This window comes from Pistacia vera, unplaced genomic scaffold (genome assembly GCF_008641045.1).
Source record: "Pistacia vera cultivar Batoury unplaced genomic scaffold, PisVer_v2 Contig398, whole genome shotgun sequence".
NCBI classification, from domain to species: domain Eukaryota; kingdom Viridiplantae; phylum Streptophyta; class Magnoliopsida; order Sapindales; family Anacardiaceae; genus Pistacia; species Pistacia vera.
Window position 1 is genome coordinate 1,151,662 of NW_022196221.1, and position 24,853 is coordinate 1,176,514.

General features: G+C 38.4%; 1 pseudogene; it reads right to left on the minus strand.

Annotated features, from left to right (window-relative positions):
- Positions 1–13,631: 13,631 nt before the first annotated feature.
- On the minus strand, positions 13,632–16,354 carry LOC116141419 (annotated as a pseudogene).
- Between the last annotated feature and the right edge of the window lie 8,499 nt (positions 16,355–24,853).

A 24,853-nucleotide genomic window follows, 5' to 3' on the forward strand; every position in this document is an offset into this window, starting at 1 on the left:
GCCAAATACCCAAAAAACGACTGACGAACACTTTTGATTCTCTGCCATTTCCGCAACGAAAGTGCCATATTTGGCAAATATTCGATTCTAACGCTTCCTTACACAAAATCATGACTGATATTCAGAAAGAGGATTAAACCCAACCCCACTCTAAATCCTAGACTCGGCGGTGGTGACAGTTCGAAGGTTGTCGAAGAGACGCTCCAATGGATGATTGAGAGTAAAGGTGGTCCAGATGCAGAGGAGACGACGGCAGCACAAGAAAAAGAGTAGAATTGAAAACAGGTTCTGAAGAGGAGGACACAGCGAGGAATTCAGGCGAGGAGAGGACGCCGGTGAAGAAAGGTACGTTTTTTACTTGTTTTTTAATTGGATGAGAAATTGATTGGTTTATGCAAATTTGGGGAGACGTAGTTGATTTTTATTGTTATGGTGGTTGTGGCGTTTGTCGAGTAGTTGACGGACATGAGGGAGTGGCTTTGTTTGGGTTCTAGAGGTGGGGGAGGGCAAGAGAGGCCATAAGGAGGTTTGTTTGTGGGAGGTTGGTGGGCTGGGGATGTCAGGAGGTGGCGCTAGCGCGCTGCGCGTGGCTAACCCTACAATATGCAGGGTAGCCCTCTAGCCCCCCTACTCCAACCTCCTGCCATCCTCAGCCTCCAACCTCATGAAACCTACACAACATCCTTGTAGGGCTTGTATTTGCTTCCCCGATCCTCTCGAGGCAAAACACCCACTCCCCGATGCCCTCGAGCCCATATCCCTTAAATTGGCAACCTATTGGTTGTTTTGGTTGTTTTGGTTTCTTTTTTTTTGCAATATTTAGTTTATATCGATTACGTAGATTTCCAAAGCGTAAATTAAAGACTATGGGTTAGAGGTTGTAAGCGATAAGGTACCGTACTTCCCCATAAGGGTGAAGTTAGGTCGAGTGGCAAGTTTTTACGAGAATATAGAGATTTTACGGGAACAGAAGAAGGGTATAGACCAATTCAAAGAGAGCTATTTCGGTCATTTTATGAACATCAAGAAAATTAGAAAAAGGCATTCTGGGGCAAAGAGTGCATTATATGTTGCTGCACTCAGTAAAAGCCAAAAAAAAAAAAAAAATGTGGTTTGTGGTGGATGGAAGCCCCTACGATTTGGGATGATGGAATAGCCCTGTGAACAGGCTTAAGATGTGCGGCATTTCCAGATGTGACAAAGCAGAGAGAATAAAGAAGAGTAGGGCAGCCGATAACTTGGCGAAAAAGGTTTTAGGGGGAAGCGTCTATTACAGGACGCGATTTAGAGGAGAGTTTGAAGAAGATGGATATACCTCTTCATAGAGGTTCAAGATGTGCTTGGTATGTTTTGTGCATTCGATCCTAATGGCTTCTAACTCAACAAAAGCCGTTAATATGGATTGGGTGAAGTTTTCAAGAACATGGACTTTTTAATGTTATCCATGGGGACAGGTATCATTTCAGCTAACCATGGACTTCCTGCAAGGAAAAGACATAGGGTTAAAGCAGCGCCAATCTATCGAGAGAATAGATCGAGCACGTACAATTTATTTGGCTTCCCATGGGCAATGCAGTAAATATTATAGCTTTTTGTTATATTTTTTTGTATTTATGTGTGTTAATTTGATATACACTGTTTTTTTACAATGTAGGCTTGGATGATGAGGCCATCCCTATTCTGCTAGAGGGAGAGGGGGGAGGGGGAGAGAAGATGAAGACTTGAGGAGCAATCGCAATTCTTAGGATGTTGCGATGGCACATCGAGAGTGTACCCATTGGGATTATGACAAATAGAAATCAAATTCAAGCGGCTCAGGTAGATTAAAGGATTAATCTTTTGAATATACACTTGCTTTAAATGTGGCTTAAATTTGATTAATTTTTTTCTTATTGCAGGGAGTCATTCGTCCCTTCATCTGTTTCATCCTTCAGTGCTTTGAACGATGTAACATACTATTTTCCCGCTTCACCCTAGTAGCGGTGAAGAAGGTCGGAGAGTAAATCGCATTTCTTAGGATGTTGCGATGCACATCAGAAGTGTACCCATTGGGATTATGACAAAATAGAAATCGAAATTCAAGCAGCTCAGTAAGATTAAGGATTAATCTTTTGAATATACACTTGTTTTAAATGTACTTAAATTTGATTGATTTTTTCTTATTGCAGGGAGTCATTCGTCCTTCTTCACTGCTACTAGGTGAGCGGGGAAAATAGTATGTTACATCGTTCAAAGCACTGAAGAATGAAACAGATAAAGGGATAACTGCCTAATGTGGGACCTAGAGAGGGTCACGCATGTGAGTGCAGTTGTAGGGCCACTACTTTAGAATGTTGTTGACGCCAAGGATGATGAAGCTCCATCGGCAGGAGGGAGGAGAGGAGGAGGATGAGAGAGGTTGTACACCACCTAATTGGCAAACACAAACAAGTACTGTTTTGTTGAGGCATCGGGGTCGAGAGATGAGGTGGTTGACCTCATAAACGTCTATTTGAGAGTTTACAACAGCCGTTTATGAGAGGTTTGAGAATATGGAAGAGCGAATGAAAAGGATGGAGGAGAAAATGGTAGGATGAAGGAGGAAGTTGGTGGGGTATTGAAAGTGGTTGAAGTGCAACTTGAGCATAAAAGAGAGAGCCGAAAGAGTAAGCATGTAATTTCTCCTACACGACAGTAATGTATGGAAGAAGAGAAAAAAGAAGAAAAAAAATGAGGAAGTCTGTGAAAGTGCAAGCAAAAATGGAGGAGGAGGGTAAGGAGGAAGGCGGAGGAAGTGGGGAGTAAAAATGGAAGAGGGTTGAGGCGGGACATGAAGGAATGGGGAAGCGAAAATGGAGGAGGAAGGCGGAGGAAGTGGGCAAGTGAAAACGGAGGAGTTAAACGTCGATTGTATAGGCCATAGATGAGGAAAAGAAAAAACTCTTTATGTGTATTACAATGATCTGGAAGAGGATGGGCATGTGAAGTGTAAGACCGGGGATTACCTCAGGATGTGGTTTGAAAAGATGTTGATGATAGGTAGGTGGTTCAAGACTCAGTGAGGTATTTTCCCTTATTTTTCCTTATTTTTGCTTATGTTTCTATGAGGTATTGTATATTTAATGTTGTTTTTATTTGATGCAGTACATCGATGAGATATTGGCACTTATGAGGCTACGATAGAGCGTAATGATGATATCTTGTATTCGCACTATGACATCACCGATGTGGCCTTTGGCCAAACGCTAGTAACACATATGACATTTAATAAAAATGTCATTGTAGAGGTGCAACAAGGGAGGCAAGTGGAAAAGATTGGCCACAGATGATCGATGGTGTCCCTGAGATTTTTAGTTTGATGATAGATGAGCAGTATGTATGGGGGAAAGGCCAAATATGGCACAGTGGGCAAACGTTAAAGAGTATACTGCATCATGAACATCAAGGATATGCATTGGTAATACGTTATACAGCTACTAAAGAGGGCTGTTGCAGATCCTTGACTGCAACCCAATATTGTCAAGAGAGGCAGTTGGAGACGGAGTGCAGCCATTGTGTGTATTGTTCCCGTCACTGTTGCACGACAGCGGGATGTTTCAGCGCTTGGGTGATGAACTACTGACAAGAAAGTGGCCATCAAGCGCCTTCCCGTCTTGACAGACTCAAGGTAAATTTTGTATAAAACTTACATAATACAATTGTTTTATAAGCTGATTCTACGCCAATGTCTTCCTCCTGTGTAGTGCTGATTGGGGGCATATGCACTGAAATTTATTGAGTTTGACATGATTAACACGATGGACGACTTGAATGATGAAACAATGAACAACTATCGGGAGCACTGGGCTGTTGAGTGCTTCCATGGGCATATGGATCCTTTCTAACTGACCAAAACTCAATCCAAGTCATTGTTGATGCTGTCTCAAAAGGAATGGAAGTTGGACTTAGAATTTTGTAGTTTATTGATGTGTCTTATTGAGTTATCTGAATAATTGGATTGTCTTGAAGGAATCAGTTGGTGTTGTTAGGCGTCAGGCTGTTGATACTTGCTTGTGGTGCTACTGTTGACACTGCTGCTGATGCTGATGCTGATGCTGAAGTTGTGCTGGATAATTTTGGAGGATGGAGAAGTGGCTGAAGAGAATGATGAAGAGGGAGGATGGAGGCTGTCGGCCTGCTTTTGTTTGGGTATATAGGAGATTTATTTGTTGTATATAATGTTGTAATTTAATGTAATTGAACAATTTCAGATTAATACAAAAGCAAGTCAGTATTTCTCTCCCTTTTGAGTTTGAGTTTATTTAGTATTCTTGTTACATGACTTGATGTGTTGATGCAATTAGATTGTCAAATTCAGGAGAAAATATGGAATTAATATGGTTGGTGATTTTAGTTTATCAAAATTCAGAGAAAAGCTGGAAAAAATATGTATTGCCATGATCACTTAAGCGACATATAAGCGAACTACTATATTGCTGAAGCGATAAAGGGTTTTCTATAAAAGATCGCTTAAGGATCTTGCATCTAGGCAGATGTTTATACTATCATGGACTTATATGCGCTAAGCGACCACGGTAAAAGCAAAGAATCGCTTAAATGGAGACTATAAATCGCTTAAGCGATCGTGCATTTGGGCAGATTTGATTCTGCATCAGATTTGATCGCTTAGCAACCAAGGGTAAAAGCGAAGAATCGCTTAAGCGAGACCACAAATCGCTTAAGCGATCATGCACTGGGCAGATCTTGATTCTGCCTCGGATTGACGCTAAGTGATACCAAATCGCTTAAGCGACCAAGGGTAAAAGCGAAGAATCGCTTAAGCGAGACCATAATTGCTTAGGCAATCGTGCATATGCCTCGAACTTGATCGCTTAAGCATCCCAAATCGTAAGCGACCAAGGGTAAAAGACAAAATCTTTAAACAAGAAGTAAATCGCTTAAGCAATCATGTACTGGATAGGTATTGATTTGCCTTGTACTGATCGCTAAGCGACCAAGGGTAAAAGTGAAGTATCGCTTAAGTGATCTTGATTCTTGCTTGTACGTGATCACTTAAGCAAGATATCATATCGCTTAAGCGACTAAGACTAAATACACAAGATCGTTTAAGCGAGAAATGAAATCTCTTAAGCGATCCAATGTATTCGGATTATTTTTATTGCCTTTCACAAGATCGCTTAAGCGATTCCTTATTTATTTTTTTGGAATAGGTTGTCCCATATTAAGTGACGGTAATGTGAAACTTCGGACGTTCACAACATCACTGATTATTAACGTTAATGTTAAGCGACATCGGTTAGTAACACTTATAAGGCCAATTGAGAAGGATTATTTGCAACCTAATTCCATCAACACATATTAAGGTTACAACATATGATATATGGATGAAAATCATAGTGCACTAGCATGACACGTTAGTATAGAACGTACCTGATTTCATAAATATAGATGATATATTTGAGAATATTAGATTGGAATAAACTTCAATTTTGACCATGATTGTCTTGTGCCAATTAATTTGATTATTTATATCACTTAATTGATTTTTTCAAAATATATTTTAAAAATTAGTTCTTTTCATCTGTACTTAACATGATAAATAAACTGGAAAAGAAATATAAAGTAGATAATGTTTTTAAAGTACCAAAATAAATTACCTTTAATCGTAAGCGATCCCGCCTATTTAGCTTTGGTCGCTTAAGCGATATATGGTTTCGCTTAAGAGATCCTGTCTATTTAGCCTTGGTCGCTTAGTGATAATAAATCGCTTACGTGATCTTGTCAAAGGCAAACAAGGTCATCCACTACAATGGATTGCTTTAGTGATCCTAGGTCTCTCTTAAGCGATCCATATGTTGAAACTTAGTTGCTCAAGCGATCACGTCTAGTCGTTAAGGATCACGTACAAGCGAGGATCAAGATAACTTAAGCTGCTTCATTTTACCCTTGGTCGCTTAAGCGATCAATGATCATTTAAACGATCATGTACAAGGGAAATCAATGCGTGCCCAGATACACGATCACTTAAGCGATTTACTTTGTTAAGCGATGTTCGTTTTACCCTTGGTCACTAAGCGATCAAGTCTGAGGCAGAATCAAGCTCTGCCCAGATGCACGATTGCTAAGCGATTATGGTCTTGCTTAAGCAATTCTTCACTTTTACCCTTGGTCTTAAGTGACCAAGTCGGGGCAGAATCAGATTGCCCAGATGCACGATCGCGTAAGCAATCTAAGGTTTCGCTTAAGCGATTCTTCGCTTACCCTTGGTGCGTAGACGCTAAAGCGATCTCAACCAAGGCCATTTTTCTTCTTATCTCGCCGATCTTTTGATATTATGCACGTTGAGTGAGAAATTATATGTAGTAGTGTGGCTGAGCTTATATTCAATCATAACATTCCATATTTGTGAAATGAGGTACATTTCTAACGTGTCACACTCGTGACTAATTCAGTAAATTGATTGATTGATTGATTGTCTTGATACGATAATGATGTTGTAATAATATTTTGCTTGTCTTGCTTCTTTGGGAGATATCAATGCTATTCAGAGGTAATATGCGAAATTTTACTAACTTAAACCCTTTTTAAATTGATAAAAATGAAAAATAATTAATTTGATTTAATACATTATAAGGATGATTTATTCAAGGTAACAATAAAATTTAAAAAAAAATTGAAAGCAACAACTCTTCAATGGTTGGTCTTGACAACTCTCTTGATTTCATCTTCTTCTTGATGACATAGTTGGAAATACAAGGACACAAATAGTTAATGCACCACAAAAGATAAACATAATAACTTCATCAGATCACTTAAGCGATCTTCGATCATTAAGTGATCTGCTTGTCAGATCTGCATATAGAAAAGATCGCTTAAGCGACCTTAAATCACTAAAGCGATCTGGTGGCCACCAGATTTGATTGAGTAGCAGATCGCTTAAACATTTGTTGTTCAGATCTGCAAATAGCAATCTTATGTCGTTAAGTAATCCATCTTATCTGCAAATTGCTTGCTTCTTGCTACTGATCAATTCGAACCTAATTTTCTGGATCTGCATGTGATCGATTCGGCAACTGCTTCTCTATGGCCAACTTGCTTGAAATTGAGCACTTATTCATCCTCCAGGGAACCTCAGAGGCTAATGGAAATGCTTAACTCTTTTTCTCCCATTTTCTGTCTTCTTGAATGGCGGATGAATGATAATATGAACCAATTCTGGCGGCACCACCCACTCTCTTCTGGACAAATTGGATATATCGTTTCCGAATAAGCCAACATGCAGTGATTTGCCATTAGAAGGGGAGCAAAGTTCCATGTAATTCTTGAACCAAATCCAGTTCATTGGTGTTTATGCTGCTAGTGCATGAGGACAAGGTAAACATGAAGTCAAGCATTTTACAGCTTCAAGTTTTACTAAGAGTTAACTAGGGCATCCAGACTATAGCTGCACACGGTGAACTCTTAGCATTAAGAAGATAGGCAAACAGTACATTTGACAATTCCATATGTTCTTGCAATAATTTTTCAACTGACGAAAAAGGGTTGTAGTAAAATTATTTGACTTTGTACGACGCTCATGGAACCACATGACAATGTCCTCAGATTGCATAAAAAAGGACAACTATGGAAACTCTTTCTATTAACAACTTCAAATTTATGGACTCGGTTATGTCGTGGTTATGACATCAAACCTTCTTCAAGAAAGTAAGCTCTACTCCATCGCTCAAAACCAACATCATGCTCAACATACTTAGCAATCTACATCCTTGATTCGGATTTGCTGGAAGTGCTCTTCAAACCATCAACTCGATAAGCTTTTGCTGCCAGTAGAATGTCTGAAGGAAGCCAACCACTTAACTTTTGTTTATGTTCTCACCAAGGTGCTCATACAGAATCTGTGATGTGCTTGAGGGTAAATAGTGGCAATCCCTTCGTTATAGAGTTGTCCTATCGAATTATGCAAATCGTCACTGTTAGGCACATCGTACATAATTACTGAAAAAACCAAGTCCACAACTTGTTGTTCTCAGAGTCAACCACACACCATGCAACGAGATAGTGTGATTCTCGCTGTCTTGTGCAGTGGCTACCACAATGTACCTTCATACTTTCTATCAAAAAGCAACCATCAACAACCAACACCTTTCTCATGTTTACAAAACCCTTATAGACAGATCATAAGCAATAAAAAATATTTAAACCTCATATTCTTGTCCCACTTCAAGTCCGCTACCTTGGTTTGTTAATCAAGCTATAACGGTACGCTCTTAATACTGCGTACTCGTGCTTTAGCGTGCCCCTCATAAAATCTTGTGCATGTTGTCTCCCTTTCCAGCATTCCAGTAACTAACAGCACATCCCAACTCTATGCGCAAAGTTTCTGAATGTCTTGGAGATGGACCTTTCCCTTCAATGAATGACTTTGACAAATTGTCCAATAAACATAGCGGAGGCTTGTTGACGCTCACCTAAAATATGTCCCAAACCACATGTGTACTCACAGGTATGTACTAACAATAAATTTTTCGAACTCCGCAACCTTCTACAATAAACCCGCCACTTGCACTTTGGTCATGACATGCAACCGTCACAACCGATGAATTAGACTTTTTGTGTGATGAACTCCAAATACCTCTCATGGCAGCAAGTTTTAGCTTCTCACCAATTTCTCTCATTTCAAATAAATACCCTATGCAAACTCTGATCCATCCGTAAAAGCATGAGCGATTCACTACTCCGTAATTACCCCCTTGAACCTGCATAAGGACCATAGTGTTCTCTTCTTCACAAACTACACCTTCTACATATGTATTTAAAGGAATCTCTACATCTGCGGGAACATGTACCGGTCTTCTCCTCAACATTTTCATTCTGCTGACATGACCAACCTCTTCTACAGTGTCCTCCTTACCACCCAAACACCGAACTCTTAATTTTTAATAAGAAATCAATGCCTTCGTAGTTAAATTAAAACCAACATTCTCTCCGCCAACTTCCTCGTATTCCCCTTCCTTTTGAACAACTTCCAACGGTTATCTACAAAGAAACCGCTTAAATCGGCCTCGAACCATTATCACCCACATCAATCATATATAACTTCACACCTTCATCTGACTTTAATATAGCAGGAGGTACCTCATAATGTTCAGGAACTCTGCTTAAAAATACTTCACAACTATATCTATGTGAGCAACTCAAATCACTCTTCTAATTATTTATCAATCATCATCAAAACTAAATTTTGTACTCACAGCAATTGGTATAACTTATTTGCTCTTCCCAATCCACTTCCAGCAACTTTCTTCCTCCACCCATCACCAAAATATTCAAACCAAAAACAACTTGTCACATGTCTAATAATAGCCAAGTACTATAATGCAAGAAAAAAAATATTATTAACTGATGTATAAGGGTTGAAAGATTTAAAAAGCATCTGCAGAGTCGCTTGAGTGATCTGGTGTATCGCTTAAGCGATATAATTGATCGTTAAGCGATCTGGTATAAATAAGCCTAACGCTTAAGCGACTTCTGCCATTTACCTGATCGCTTAAGCGATCTGTGCCATACATTAGACTACAGTAGATCGCTTAAGCGTCTTCTGCCATTTAATGATCGCTTAAGCGATCTGTGCCATATACCAAACTTATAGCAGATGCTTAAGCAATCTACGATCTATGCATTATACCAAACATACGTGATCGCTTAAGCGATCCATCATATCCAAAACACATTTTCAGTCATCTCCACCTATAATCAATGCTACCACCCCCAGCTACCCAAAATGCAAAAAAATATTCAAAAATTTCACTCCTTTCAACTTGCATTACATCAAACACAACCCAACAACCAACAACTAAAAAAAAATCATAACCCAAACCAATTCATCATTAAATCTTTGGAAATCGAATATAAAATGGAAAGGGAGATACGCATACCTGGATGAAATGTCAGGAGGAGGAGGAGAAGGAAATGATCTGTGGTGGAGAAGATATTAATGGGGAGGAAGAAGATAGTGTTAATGGCGGGAAGAAAAAGATGTACAAGAAGGAGGAAGAAGAAGATGTAGACGAAGCTTAAAAGAACAACAACTAGGGGAGGGATAGTTAAAGCGGGAGGAAGAAGAAGAAGATGTTTGGGTTTGTTTGCAAAATTTTGACTCTTTGGGACATATTGTAATTTTTAAAAGATTACACAAACTTCATTAATCCTAATTAACCACTAATCAGTTTAAATAACTTTAATCAATAATAAGACTATTTACTTACAACTTTCAAACTACATTACCTTTTAATTAAATTTGAACTTGATTAGCCTTTTATAAAATGCCCCTAAATTTGGGTTTTGTTTTCTTGTGTTTTGCTTTGTAAGATTAATTAGTAGTTTAGTAAAACTTGTAGTTTTCATGAAGTCATAGTATCACCTGTCAGTTTTAAAATATAACTCAGCCCCCCATTCCATTCAATTTTATTATAAAAATTTGTTACTATGAAAATGACCTTTTTACCCTTAAATCAATACCTTATAATCGCCCCAAACTAATTAATTTTACCTACATTAACAACTTTACAAAAAATATCTTATTATCAGACCAAAATTAATTAAATTTTTTCAGTTACAAACAAAACCTCAGTCATCCATAAATCTCATTACATCACAAATTAATCTTAATCCTTTTTTTTTTTTTTTTTTAGTAACCGAGTTATTCAAACTAGCTTGCACGTATCTCAATTAATCATCGGAGTCCATCAAACATCCTTAATTAATCCATTTAACCTTTAATCCACATCGAAGATCAAACCTGAAATTTACTGATAAATCAAAGCCCCAACAAATATACTCATACAACTTCAACAGTTGTGTATTTTTGCATGATTTGAGTAAGGGCGATTACCTTAGGAAGAAAAATGTTATTATTTATAATATATGGACTAAATTACTTCTTTAAATCTCTAAGTCGATCTCTTATTTAAAAGGGTGTTATTTTTCAAAGCCTAACTAGGTTTTTTTTTTTTTTTTTTTTTTTTTTTTTTTTTTTTTGCTAAATTTAGCTAACAACTTGGCGCCAATGCAATTATCAATTAGATGATCGGTGATAGGCATAAAACATTAAACCTAGAAAAAAGTTGAGCAATCGCAGAAAAGAGGCCCCAACCCAATGTTTTAAAATAAGAGTAAACGACTTTTCCCACCCGAGGTTTGGCAAATTTAGTTCCCACCCGTGGTTTCATGAATTACAGATTCTCATCCTTAAATTAATAGAAAAATATTCAACTAACAGTTATAAGGGTAAAATTGTCATTCAAGATGAAATTTTAAATAAACCTTCACTTCTCAAATTCACCTCATCGAAAATTTCAAAATAACGCTTACTTCAAATTCGCACGGCGATTTCAAGCCATTTCGGTGTTCCTGTCGCAATCGACCCCTCTTAACCACCACCATTACAATCCCTTCAGCCCCCACATCAAAGCCCTAACATCCCCACCTGATTGAACCCCCAATCGCTGGGCGTCGCTCTTAGTTTCAGTTGGCGTTTCATCCAAATTCCGACAGGTCCCGACACACGGAAACCATCCCCAACACCACCAATAGCATCACTAGCTTCCCCCCATCAAAACCCCCAACACCGCCGACCGCATTCCTCGCTGATCACCTAACCTCCTTTAGGTTTTCGCATTTTGTTGTGCCTTTCCAGCAAATTCAGGCACCTTGCCGAGGTGATCAAGTGGAAAATTAGGGGTTTGTGAGGAGGGAAGCGATGCTGATGGTGGTGTTGGAATCAAGCGGTTAGGCCGGATTTTTGCTTGGTGGGATCTCCCTCTAGGGTTATTGAGAGAAATTAAGAGGGGATTATTTTAAGAGAAAAATAACGGCTTTAATTTAAGGGGGAAATATGTAATTTATGAAACTATGTGTGGGAACTTGTAGGTTTACCAAAACTTGGGTGGAAAATGTTGTTACTCTTAAGAACAATTACCCTCGTGCCATGTGCCAATATAAGATAAAATATATTACATTACACGTATGGCTTTTACGTAAAACATCATTAAATTCAATGATAATGAATCCAATAATATTTAAACATGATCCCCACAAATTTAAATACGGATATTCTTACTAGAGAATTAACTAATACAAATAATTTGTACATGTTATAACATGATATACACATTAAAAACTTGTATGCACTGTTTTAAAACCCGACCTGGCTCAGCCAGTAGAACTAGTTCAATTGGACCAGAGCCCCATCGGGTAAGGTTACAAATTTTCCTATTAATTTAAAACCCTAGAAATTAGGACACAATCTGTGAACATTGATTACTAGAATGTTAAGGTTTCTGAAGAAAAACTACCAGTGAGGTGCAATGGTGACAACAACGTTGATTTTTGGTGAGTAAATAAATCGAAAATCACAAACAATGTCACCAAAAAAATCCTGCTATCGCCTGCAACTGGGGAGGCGACGAGGGAGAGGTGAAGTGGGCTTTAGTCAAGAGCTGGGGAGTGTTTAGGTTGTTTTTGCAAGATTTCAAACCTATAGAAACTTACATGTAATTTTCAAATGTATTTTGTTAAATTTCAAACTTTTGGACATCTCAAACTAGTTAAAACGGTCAACTTAGGATCCGACCACTTTGTCGACTTTCACCCGGGGTGGGTTTTAAAACATTGGTTGTATATGACATTGAACGTTAGAACAAGGACTTTCCCTCTGATGGCCACAAGTTCAAGAGTCGCTATCTTAAGGAAAATGCATAACCATGCTTAGAGAAAATGATATAGTACCTTATAAAATGGTACTTGCACTACATCCGCAGGTCAATTTTCAAGGCTTCTAAGTTCTAACCACCACAACAGGAGCTTTAAAGTTTGACAACAAAACAAATAAAAAATATGCAAGAAACCACACGGAAACTTCAATAAGGAAAGTCATGGCCGGACCTTGCATGCTGTCCATGGATTCAGAACTGGGAGAATGGCATCCCTGTCTGATGATGGACATTGTGGTGTCACTATTCCGAGGACCGTTCCAGATGACTTTGGTAGCTTCCCTGCGACAAGTGATAGTGTTGAAGGCTGCGGCGAACAGGGCTGGGAGAGCATTAGAGAAAACTGAGTTCTTCGCTTGATGATCTGGTTGTCCGGTACGGACTCCAGGCCCTAAAGCCGGTGGTGCACATGGAATAGAAGCAATGGAACTCCTAGATATTCAATGCACCTTTGGGGATGTTGGTGATGAATAGGCAACCGGGGGACATCGGAGACTCCTCCCTCCATATTCAAGCTCATCTACACAAACATCCGAAAACAAGTATTCAATTTCACGTGTGAATCAAATTTTCTATTTGTCTTTGAAGATTTGGAAGATGACAGAAGCAATTAATGAACTACTAATGACATGGGAATACAATATATTAAGCATTCGATTCTACCATTAAGTTTTCCGAACAATGAATGGACATACAATCACCCACTAAGATCATACACGAGTGCACATATATGATATGATACGTCCACGATAACTTAGCATGCTATGGTTAAGTTATGATATATGCATCCGTTGAACGGAAGACTTTAATTTTTTTCTCTATTGTGGCCACAAACGCTAGCTGGAATATAAAATGGAACTTGCACTACATTTGCAATAATTTCAAGGCTTCTAACAACACAGAAGCTTTAAATAACAAAATTAAATAAATAATATGTAAGAAACCAAACCCGAATTTCAATAAGGGAACTCGCGGCCTGGACTCTCTGCATGCATGTCCATGGATTCAGAACTGGGAGAATTGGCGTCCTTGTTCTGATTATGGGCACTGTTGGTGTCACTATTCCGAGGACCGTTTCCAGTTGACATTTGGTAGCCTCCCTGTGTCATGTTATAGTGTTGAAGGTTGCAGTTAACAGGTCTAGAGAGAGTGTTCGAGAAAACTGAGTTCTTTGCTTGATGATCTGGTTGTCCGGAACGAACTCCGGGCCCTGCTGCCGGTGTCGCTCATGGAATAGAAGCAATGGGAACATGTTGGTGTTGAATAGGCAACCTGGGGGACATAGGAGGCTCCTCTGCTCCATATTCTAGCTCATTCTACCAAAAAAAAAAAAAAAAAAAATGAAAACGATCTCAGAGGTAATTCAATTTCACCGAGTGAATAAAATTCATCTATTTGTTTTCAAAATTGGGATGACAACAGAAGAATGGAGTGCAAAAAACATTTCCAAGCAATTAGAAAACATATAATATGTAAATCAACAAACATTACAAAAGAAAATCTCTGGTATTTCCTTACACTTAAAAATCACCATACCTGATCTTCCGTAGTCTCATTATGCCAAGAAAATATGACTTGATTTCAAATATGAGCGATCAGATGAACAGAAATAATCATATTAAGGAATTTCTACCCATGTAATTCTGTGTGTGTGTGTGTGTGATATAGACATGAGAAGCACAAAATCCCCTTTGAACAGGGAAAGAATAAGGTATAAGCCATCATCATTTAGTGCTTATCTGCACCAACCGCAGTAAGAATATGAGAGTCCAAAACTTGCGATTTTTTATTTCAAAGTTTGATCACATATTAGGGGCACATATTAATGGTTCTAATAACAAAACTATTGATTTTTTATTTTTTTTAACAGAAACACAAAAAAAAATATTTCTCAATGCATTGAGATTCAAAATTTTGTATTTCTCTAGTTTTAACATGAGCCCTTAGTGCCATAATATAAATGTATGAGGGCAGAAAGAGCAAGCAATAAAACCACTTAATGATGGTTGATCAAATAACCTGCAAATAAGCAGCTATATCTACTGTTGTTACTCTTGATCCTTCTTCTTGCTGCCTCAGAATCCATTGATAAAGTTTCTCCTGGAAATGAAAGGAGTATGTATGAGTATATACAAAGCCAATGCCAAAAGTTAAAACAGGTGGTATCCACCAAATCAGAAAACGGCAATTACCAGAACAAAGACGTCATAGCTAACAGCAACATGTCAAACATAAGAGCAACAAATCATGAAAATCATCAAAGAGGGTAAGAGTAAACAAACTGGTGCCTCAGCTTAAGCTTCCCTTTATTTAAAAGTACATCCTTACATTTATCAGTCCATGAGAAAAATATGCTGAAAGAATAAGGAGAACAAGAGCATGGAGAGGGTAACTAAATAACAAGAAACTAAAATGCAAATGCAATCTGGAAGCTAAGAAATTATTTATTTGTAAGTTATTGAATTCATAAGAAAATGCAATGAGCCTCATCCACAAGGAAATTATAATATACTTTCACAAGTCACTAACGAAATGAAAACTGAAATCAAAAAGTAAAGAATACATGTACAAGTAAAAAAGATATGGAATTTCCAAGACAAGAATAAGACGCCCAAAACTTCAAAGTAAGCTTAGGCAAAAAGCAGCTCAAGTTAAAGGGAAAAGAGGTCAAATAAAATAAAATGCACAACCTTACAAAAGAAAAGGACTCGGCGCATAACCAAACTGACTGTCTTACAATGGTTACACCATTCTGCATCTCTTTGGCCCTTTTTGTTTCGAGCAATATAACAAACAATCGAAAGAACCACAAATCACTCAATTAAGCCTAAATAATAATGAGTTAAAAAACTTCACATCAAAATCTTACAAGTAGACACCATCAGAAGTTCCTTAGCTATCCAACAAGCCTTGGCACTATAAGGAATGAGGCATAGTTACACAGAAGTGCTAAAAAACAATATGAATTTGAGAGATGATCCCACAAAATTTATATATGTAGGTAAATGCATAGAAAGAAATAATTTTTGTTCACTCCCAAAAAAATATAAAACTTTTACACCCAAAAATACAAAATAAAAACAAAAACTTTGCTAAACCAAGCCTACAGCAACTTCCAAAGCTTATTTAGAACAAATTGTAAAACATAAACTATTAATTTTCTTTTCCATTTTCTCAAAAACCAAACAGATACAAGCTCATCAACCAGATAATTAACACAAATAATTAACCCAGCATTAAATTTAAAAAAAAAATACAAATTTCCAATTTTCTAATCACTATAATAGCAGAGAACAAATAACATTTAAAAAAAAAAAAAAAAAAACAATTTTGATTAAACCCATCACGCAAAAACACATATCACAGAAACCCCACCGATCAAAACTCAAAAAAGCAAAATTAAAATTAAAAAATTCAAGAACTATACATTAGAAATGAAAGCATACCAGCGCGTGACGCTCACCGGCCTGAAAGCTGAGACGCTGGTGGTTCATCGCCTGCGAGTATAGCTGCGAGAGCGAGTTGGCCGCGCTGCAGAAGGTAGAATACATCGTACGGTCAACTTCATCAAGGCGCGTGGCGTCTGATTTCCTCTTCTTCGCCATATAAAAATCCCTCAAAACAAACGCAAACCCTAAAGAGAAATCGAACCCTCTTCACTACTTATCTTTTATTTCCCAATTTTTTTCTTTTTTATTAATCCTTCTTGTTGCTGCTTTGAAATTGGGGAGGAAATTTAACCCTCCGACCTCCCAAGTTTGCATTTAAAAAAATGATCTTAAAAATATTTTTCAATTTTTTTTAATTTAAAAAAACTGACGTGGCACACTTAGGATTCATTAAACATATAACGGGTTAAAGTAAAAGGATTTAAATATATATGGGTAATATTATAATTAACAGCAGTTTGTTTAAATTTTAAAAATTAAAAACGACCCCCACCCTTCAAAATCGCTTAATCGAGCTAAATACCCAAAAAACGACCGACAAACACCTTTGATTGACAAAAGTGCCCTATTCCGGCAAATATTCAATCTTAAAACTTTCTTACATAAATCATGGCTGATATTCAGAAAAAAAGAGGAAAACCCAACCCCACTCCAAATCCTAGACTTCGGCGGTGGCAGTTCAAATGCTATCGAAGAAGATGCTCCGATGGATCATCCGACGAATGAAGGTGGTCCAAAGGAAGAGGAGACGACGGCGGCACAAGAACAGAGAGAAGAATCGAAAAACGGTTCTAAAGAGGAGGACGCTGGCAAGAATTCAAGCGAGGAGGAGGATGCCGGTGAAGAAAGGGTACGTTTTTTACTTCTTTTTTTTTTTTTAATTGGATGAGAAATTTGATTGATTTGTGCGAATTTGAGAGAGATGTAGTTGGTTTTATTGTTATGGTGGTTGTAGCGTTTTGTCGAGCAATTGGTAGACATTGGGGGAGTGGTTTTGTTTGGGTTCCAAAGGATGGGGGAAGGCAAGGGAGGTCGTAGGGAGGTTGGTGGGCTCGGGATGGCAGGAGGTTGGCAAAACCTGCAATATGCAGGGCAGCCCTCCTATTCCGCCACCTCCTGCCATCCTCAGCTCTCCAACCTCATGGAACCTACCACAACAACCTCTGTAGGGCTTGCATTTGCTTCCCTAGTCCTCTTGAGGCAAAAAACATCCACTCCCTGATGCCCTCGAAGCCCATATCCCCCAAATTGGTAGCATATTGGTTGTTTTTTTTTTTTTTTTTTTTTCCTGATATTTAGTTTATATCGATTGTGCAGATTTTCTGAAGCGTGAATTATAAGGACTATGGGTTAGAGGTTGTAAGCGATAAGGTACTGTACTTCCCGTAAGGGTGACAGTTAGGTCGAGTCGGCAAGTTTTTACGAGAATAATGGAGATTTTACGGGAACGGAAAAAGGGTATAGACCGATTCAAAGAGAGTTGTTTCGGTCATTTTGGGAACATCGGAGAAAATTGGAAAAAGACGTTCTGGGGTCAAGGAGTGCATTATATGTTGCGGCACTCAGTTAAAAGCCAAAAATAAAAAATGTGGTTCGTGGTGGATGGAAAGCCACAACATTTTGGGATGATGGAATATGCTCTGATGACAGGCTCAAGATGTGGGGCATTTCCAGATGCTACAAAGCAAGAGAGAATAAAGAAGAGTAGGGCAGCCGATAACTTGGCTAAAAAGGTTTTGGGGGGAAGGCGTCTATTACGGGACGCGATTTAGAGGAGAGGTTAGAAGAATGTGGGTATACCTCTTCAGAGAGGTTCAAGATGTCTCTAGTATCGTTCGTGCATTCGATCCTAATGGCTTCTGACTCAACAAAAGCCGTTAATATGGATTGGGTGAAGTTTGCAAGCAGCATGAACTTCTTTAATGCTTATCTGTAGGGATGAGTATCATGTCAACTAACCATGGACTCCCTGCAAGGAAAAGACATGGGGTTAAAGCAGTGCCAATCTGTCGAGAAGAATAGACTGAGCACGTACAATTTGTTTGGCTTCCCATGGGCAATACAAGTAAATATTAATAGCTTTTTGTTATATTTTTTTGTATTATATGTGTTTTAATTATGATATAAACTATTTTTTTACAATGTAGGCTTGGATGTATGAGGCCGTCCCTGTTCTGGCTAAGGTGGCGGGGGGGAGGGGGGCGGGGATGGGGATGAAGACTTCGGATGAGCGACCGTAATTTCCTAGGATGTTGCGGTGGCACATCGAGAAGTATACCCATTGGGATTATAACAAAACAGGGAGGGGATGAAGACTTCGGATGAGCGACCGCAATTTCCTAGGATGTTGCGTTGGCACATCGAGAAGTATACCCATTGGGATCACGACAAAATAGAAATCGAAATTCAAACGGCTCGGGTGAGATTAAAGGATTAATCTTTTGAACATACACTTGCTTTTAAATGTGGCTTAAATTTGATTGATTTTTTTGAATATGCACTCCCGAGGCGTCGGGGTCGGGAGAATGAGGTGGTTGACCTCATAAACGATCTGTTTAAGAGTTTTATAACAACCATTTATGAGGTTTGAGAAGATAGAAGAGCGAATGAAAATGGTGGAGGAGAAAGTTGATAAGGTGGAGGAGGAAGTTGGTGGGGTATTGAAAGTGGTTGAAGTGCAACCTGAGCATAAAAGAGAGAGTCGAAAGAGTAAGCATGTAATTTCTCCTTACACGACAGTAACTATGGAACGAAGAGGAAAACGAAGAAAAAAAATGAGGAAGTCCGTGAAAGTGGAGAAGCAAAAATGGAGGAGGAGGGTAAGGAGGAAGGCGGAGGAAGTGGGGAAGAGAAAATAGAGGAGGGTGAGGCGGGACGCGAAGGAAGTGGAGAAGTGAAAATGGAGGAGGAAGGCGGAAGAAGTGGGCAAGTGAAAATGGAGAAGGAAGGCACGTGGGCAAGTGAAAATGGAGGAGGAAAGCGGAGGAAGTAGGCAAGTGAAAACGGAGGAGTTTAAGGTCGATTTGTATAGACCAATAGATGAGGAAAATAAAAAACTCTTATATGCCTATTACAATGATTCTGGAAGTGATGGGCATGTGAAGTGCAAGACCCGGGATCATCCTCGGGAGTGGTTTGAAAAGATGTTGACGATGGGTAAGTGGTTCAACGACTCAGTGAGTTATTTTCTCTTATTTTTGCTTATGTTTTCCATGAGGTATTGTATACTTATCATATTGTTTTTATTTGATGCCGCATCGATAAGGTATTGTCACTTATGAGGCTACGATAGAGCAGTAATAAGGATATTTTGTATCCACACTGTGTCATCACCGATGTGGCATTTGGCCAAACGCTAGTAACTACATATGACAATTTAATGAAAAAGGCCATTAGTAGAGGTGCAACAAGAGGAGGCAAGCGGAAAAGATTGGCCACAAATGACTTTGAGGGTGTCCTTGATGACTTTTAGTTTGATGACAGAATGATACAGTATGTACGGGGGGAAAGGCCCAAACATGGCATTAGTTGGGCAAATGTTAAAAGAGTATACTGCATCATGAACATCAAGGATATGCATTGGATAACCGTTGTCACGCTACTAAAGGAGGGCTTGCTGTAGATCCTTGACTGCAACCCCAGTATTTGTCGAGAGAGGCAGTTGGAGATGGAGTTGCAGCCACTGTGTGTATTGTTCCCGCTGTTGTTGTACGACAGCGGGATGTTTCAGCACTTGGTGATGAACTACTGACGAGAAAGTGGCCACTCAAGCGCCTTCCCATCTTGACAAATGACTCAAGGTAAATTTTGTATAAAACTTACATAATACAATTGTTCTATAAGCTGATTCTAATACTAATGTCTTCCTACTATTGTAGTGCTAATTGTGGGGCATATGCACTGAAATTTATTGAGTTTGACATGACCAACACCCCGATAGACGGCTTGAATGATGAGACAATGAGCAATTGTCTGGAGCGCTGGGCTATTGAGTGCTTCCATGGGCATATGGATCCCTTTTGACTGACTAAAACCCAATCCAAGTCATTGTTGACGCTGTCATCAAAAGCTATGGAAGTTGGACTTAGAATTTTGTAATTTATGTGATGTTATCTTATTGGGTTGTCTTAAATAATTGGATTGTCTTGAATTGGATCAGCTAGTGTTGTTAGGCGTCAGGTTGTTGATACTTGGGTCGTGGTGCTGATGCTAATGCTGATGTTGATGTAGATGTTGATGTTGATGTTGAAGGTGTGCTGGATAATTTTGAAGGATGGGAAAGTGGCTAAAGAGAATGATGAAGAGGGGGGATGGAGGCTGTCGGCCCTGCTTTTGTTTTAGGTGTATATAGGAGATTTATTTGTTGTATATAATGTTGTAATTTAATGTAATTGACATATTTCAGACTAATACAAAAGCAATTCAGTATTTCTCTCCCTCTTTTGAGTTTGAGTTTATTTAGTATTCTTGTTACATGGCATTGATGTGTTGATGCAATTAGGTTGTCAAATTTAGGAAAAAAATATGGAATTAATATGTATTGGTGATTTTAGTTTGTCAAAATTTAGGAGAAAAGCTGGAAAAAATATGTATTGCCCATGATCGCTTAAGCGATATATAAGCAACTACATATATCGCTTAAGCGACAAAGGGTTTTCTATAAAAGATCGCTTAAGCGAGACAATAAATCACTTAAGCGATCATGAATCTAGGCAGATGTTTATACTGTCATGAACTTGGTCGCTTAAGCGATTCAAGGGTAAAAGCAAAAAATCGCTTAAGCGAGACCATAAATCGCTTAAGTGATCGTGCATCTGAGCATATCTTGATTCAGCCTCGGACTTGATCGCTTAAGCGACCAAGGGTAAAAGCGAAGAATCGCTTAAGCGAGACCATAAATCGCTTAAGCGATCATGCATCTGGGCAGATCTTGATTCTGTCTCGGACTTGGTCGCTTAAGGTAAAAGCGAAGAATCGTTTAAGCAACACCATAAAATTGCTTAAGCGATCATGCATATGGACAGATCTTGATTCTGCCTCGGACTTGATCACTTAAGCGATACCATATCGCTTAAGCGACCAAGGGTAAAAGCGAAGAATCGCATAAACGAGACTGTAAATCGCTTAAGCAATCGTTCATCTGGGCAAATCTTGATTCTGTCTCGAACTTGATCGCTTAAGCGATACCAAATCGCTTAAGCAACTAAGGGTAAAAACGAAGAATCACTTAAACGAGACCATAAATTGCTTAGGCGATCATGCATATGGACAGATCTTGATTCTGCCTCAAACTTGATTGCTTAAGCGATCCCAAATCGCTTAAGCGACCAAGGGTAAAAGAGAACAATCGCTTAAATGAGAAAGTAAATCACTTAAGCGATCGTGCATCTGGGCAGGTATTAATTCTGCCTTGTACATTATCGCTTAAGCAACCAAGGGTAAAAGTGAAGCATCGCTTAAGTGATCTTGATTCTTGCTTGTATGTGATCGCTTAAGCGACGGTACCATATCGCTTAAGCGACTAAGGCTAAATACACAGGATCGCTTAAGCGAAAAATGAAATCTCTTAAGCGATCTAGTGTATTCGGATTATTTTTATTGTCTTTCACAAGATCACTTAAGTGATTAACACTATTGCTTAAGCGATGAAAGCTTATCAACATTGGATCGCTTAAGTGATGACAGGATCACTTAAGCGATTCCTTTTATTTTATTTTTGGAATAGGTTGTCCCATATTAAGTGACGTTAATGTGAACTTCGGACGTTCACAACATCATATGATTATTAACATTAATGTTAAGTGACATTGGTTAGTAACACTTATTAAGGCCAATTAAGAAGGATTATTTGCAACCTAATTCCATCAACACATATTAAGGTTACAATCGTATGATATATGGATGAATGTCATAGCACACTAGCATGACACATTAGTAGAAACGTACCTGATTTCATAAATATGGATGATGTATTTGAGAATGATTAGATTGAAATAAACTTCAATTTTGACTGTACGATTAGTTCAGTGGACCATGATCTGTCTTATATCAATTGATTTGATTATTTATATCACTAAATCGATTTTTTTCAAAATTATATTTTAATTAACTTAGTTCTTTCACGTCTGTACTTAAACATGGTACATAAACATGAAAAAGAAATATTAAAGTATAGAATATTTTTAAAGTACCAAAGTAAATTACACTTAATTGCTTAAGCAATCCCATCTATTTAGCCTTGGTCGCTTAAGCAATATATGGTTTCACTTAAGAGATCCTGTCTATTTAGCCTTGGTCGCTTAAGCGATAATAAATCGCTTATGCGATCTTGTCAAAGGCAAAATAAAGGTCATCCGACTACAGTGGATCGCTTAAGCGATCATAGGTCTCTCTTAAGCGATCCACTATGTTCAAACTTAGTCGCTTAAGCGATCACGTACAAGCGAGGATCAGGATCACTTAAGCAATGCTTCACTTTTGCCCTTGGTCGCTTAAGTGATCAATGATCGTTTAAGCGATCATGTACAAGGCAAAATCAATACGTGCCCAGATGCACAATCGCTTAAGCGATTGTTCGCTTTTACCCTTAGTCTCTTAAGTGATTTGGGATCGCTTAAGCGATCAAGTCTGAGACAGAATCAAGATTTGCCCAAATGCACAATCGCTTAAGCGATTTATGGTCTCGCTTAAGCGATTTTTCACTTTTACCCTTAGTCGCTCGCTTAAGCAATTCGGGATCGCTTAAGCAATCAAGTCTGGGGTAGAATCAAGATCTACCCAGATGCACGATCACTTAAGCAATTTAAGGTCTCGCTTAAGCGATTCTTCGCTTTTACCCTTGGTCACTTAAGCAATCATAGATCGCTTAAGCAACCAAGGCCGTTTTTCTTCTTATCTCGCCGATCTTTTGATATTGTGCACGTTTGAGGGAGAAATTATATTCCGTATTGTCGCTAAGCTTTATATTCAATCATAACCATCCATATTTGTGAAATGAGGTACATTTCTACTAACATGCCACACTCGTGACTAATTCAGTAAATTGATTGATTGATTGATTGTCTTGATACGACAATGATGTTGATAATATTTATTTTGCTTGTCTTGCTTCTTTGGGCAGATATCGGTGCTATTCAGAGGTAATATGCGAAATTTTACTAACTTAAACCCTTTTAAAAATTGATGAAAATAAAAAATAATTAATTTGACTTAATACGTTATAAAGGATGATTTATTCAAGGTAACAATAAAATTTAAAACATAAAAAATTGAAAACAACAACACTTCAACGGTTGGCCTTGGCAACTCTCTTGATTGCATCATTCTTCTTGATGACATAGCTGGAAATACAGGGACATAAAATTAGTTTAATGCACCACAAAAGAGAAATATAATAACTTCATCAGATCGCTTAAGCGACCGATCTGCTTGTCAAATCTGCATATAAGAAAAGATCACTTAAGCGACCTTACGTCGCTGAAGTGATCTGGTGGCCACTAGATCTGATCTAAGCAGCAGATCGCTTAAACGATATGATGTTCAGATCTGCAGATAGCGATCTTATGTCGCTTAAGTGATCCGATCTTATCTACAAATTGCTTGCTTTCTTGCTACTGATCATTTCGAACCTAATTTTCTGGATTTGCATGTGATCGATTCTGGCAATTGCTTCTCTTGTGGCCAGCTTGCTTGCAAATTGGACACTTATTCATCCTCCAGGGAACCTTAGAGGCTGATGGAATATGCTTAACTCTTTTTCTCTCCTTTTCTGTCTTCTTGAATAGTGGATGGATGATAATGTGAACCAACTCTGGCGGCATCACCCACTGCTCTTTTAGAGGAACTGGATATATCATTTCCGAATAAGCCAGTATGTAGTGATTTGCCATATAGAGAGGGAAGCAAAGTTCCATGTGAATTTTTGAACCAAAATCCGGCTTCCGCTGGTGTTTCAATGCTACTAGTGCATAAGGACAAGGTAAACGTTGAATGTCAAGCACTTTACAGCTATAAGTTTTACTAAGTAGGTTAACTAGGGCATCTGGACCATAGCCGCGCATGGTGAACTCTTGAGCATTAAGAGGATAGGCAAACAGTGCATTTGACAGTTCCATACGTTCTCGCAATAATTTTTCAACTGACGGAACAAGGGTTGTGGTAAAATTTTCTGACTCCGTACGACACTCATGGAACCACAGTGACAATGTCCTCTAGATTGCATTAAAAAAAAAAAAAAAAAAGCAACTATTGGAAACTCTCTTTCTATTAACAACTTTGAATTTATGGACTCAACTATGTTTGTGGTCATGACAACAAACCTTCTTCCAGGAAAGTAAGCTCTACTTCATCGCTCAAAACCAACATCATACTCAAGATACTTAGCAATTATATCATCCTTAATTCAGATTTGCCAGAAGTGCTCCTCGAACTCATCAACTCGATAAGTTTTTGCCGCCATGTAGTATGTCTGAAGGAGGCTAGCACACTTAAACTTTTGTTTTATGTTCTCACTAAGGTGCCTCATACAAAATCCGTGATGTGCTTGAGGGTAAATAGTGGCAATCTCCTTCTTTGATAGAGTTGTACCTATCGGATATTATGCATAAATCGTCACTGTCAGGAACTATCGTAAGTAATTGCTGAAAAAACCAAGTC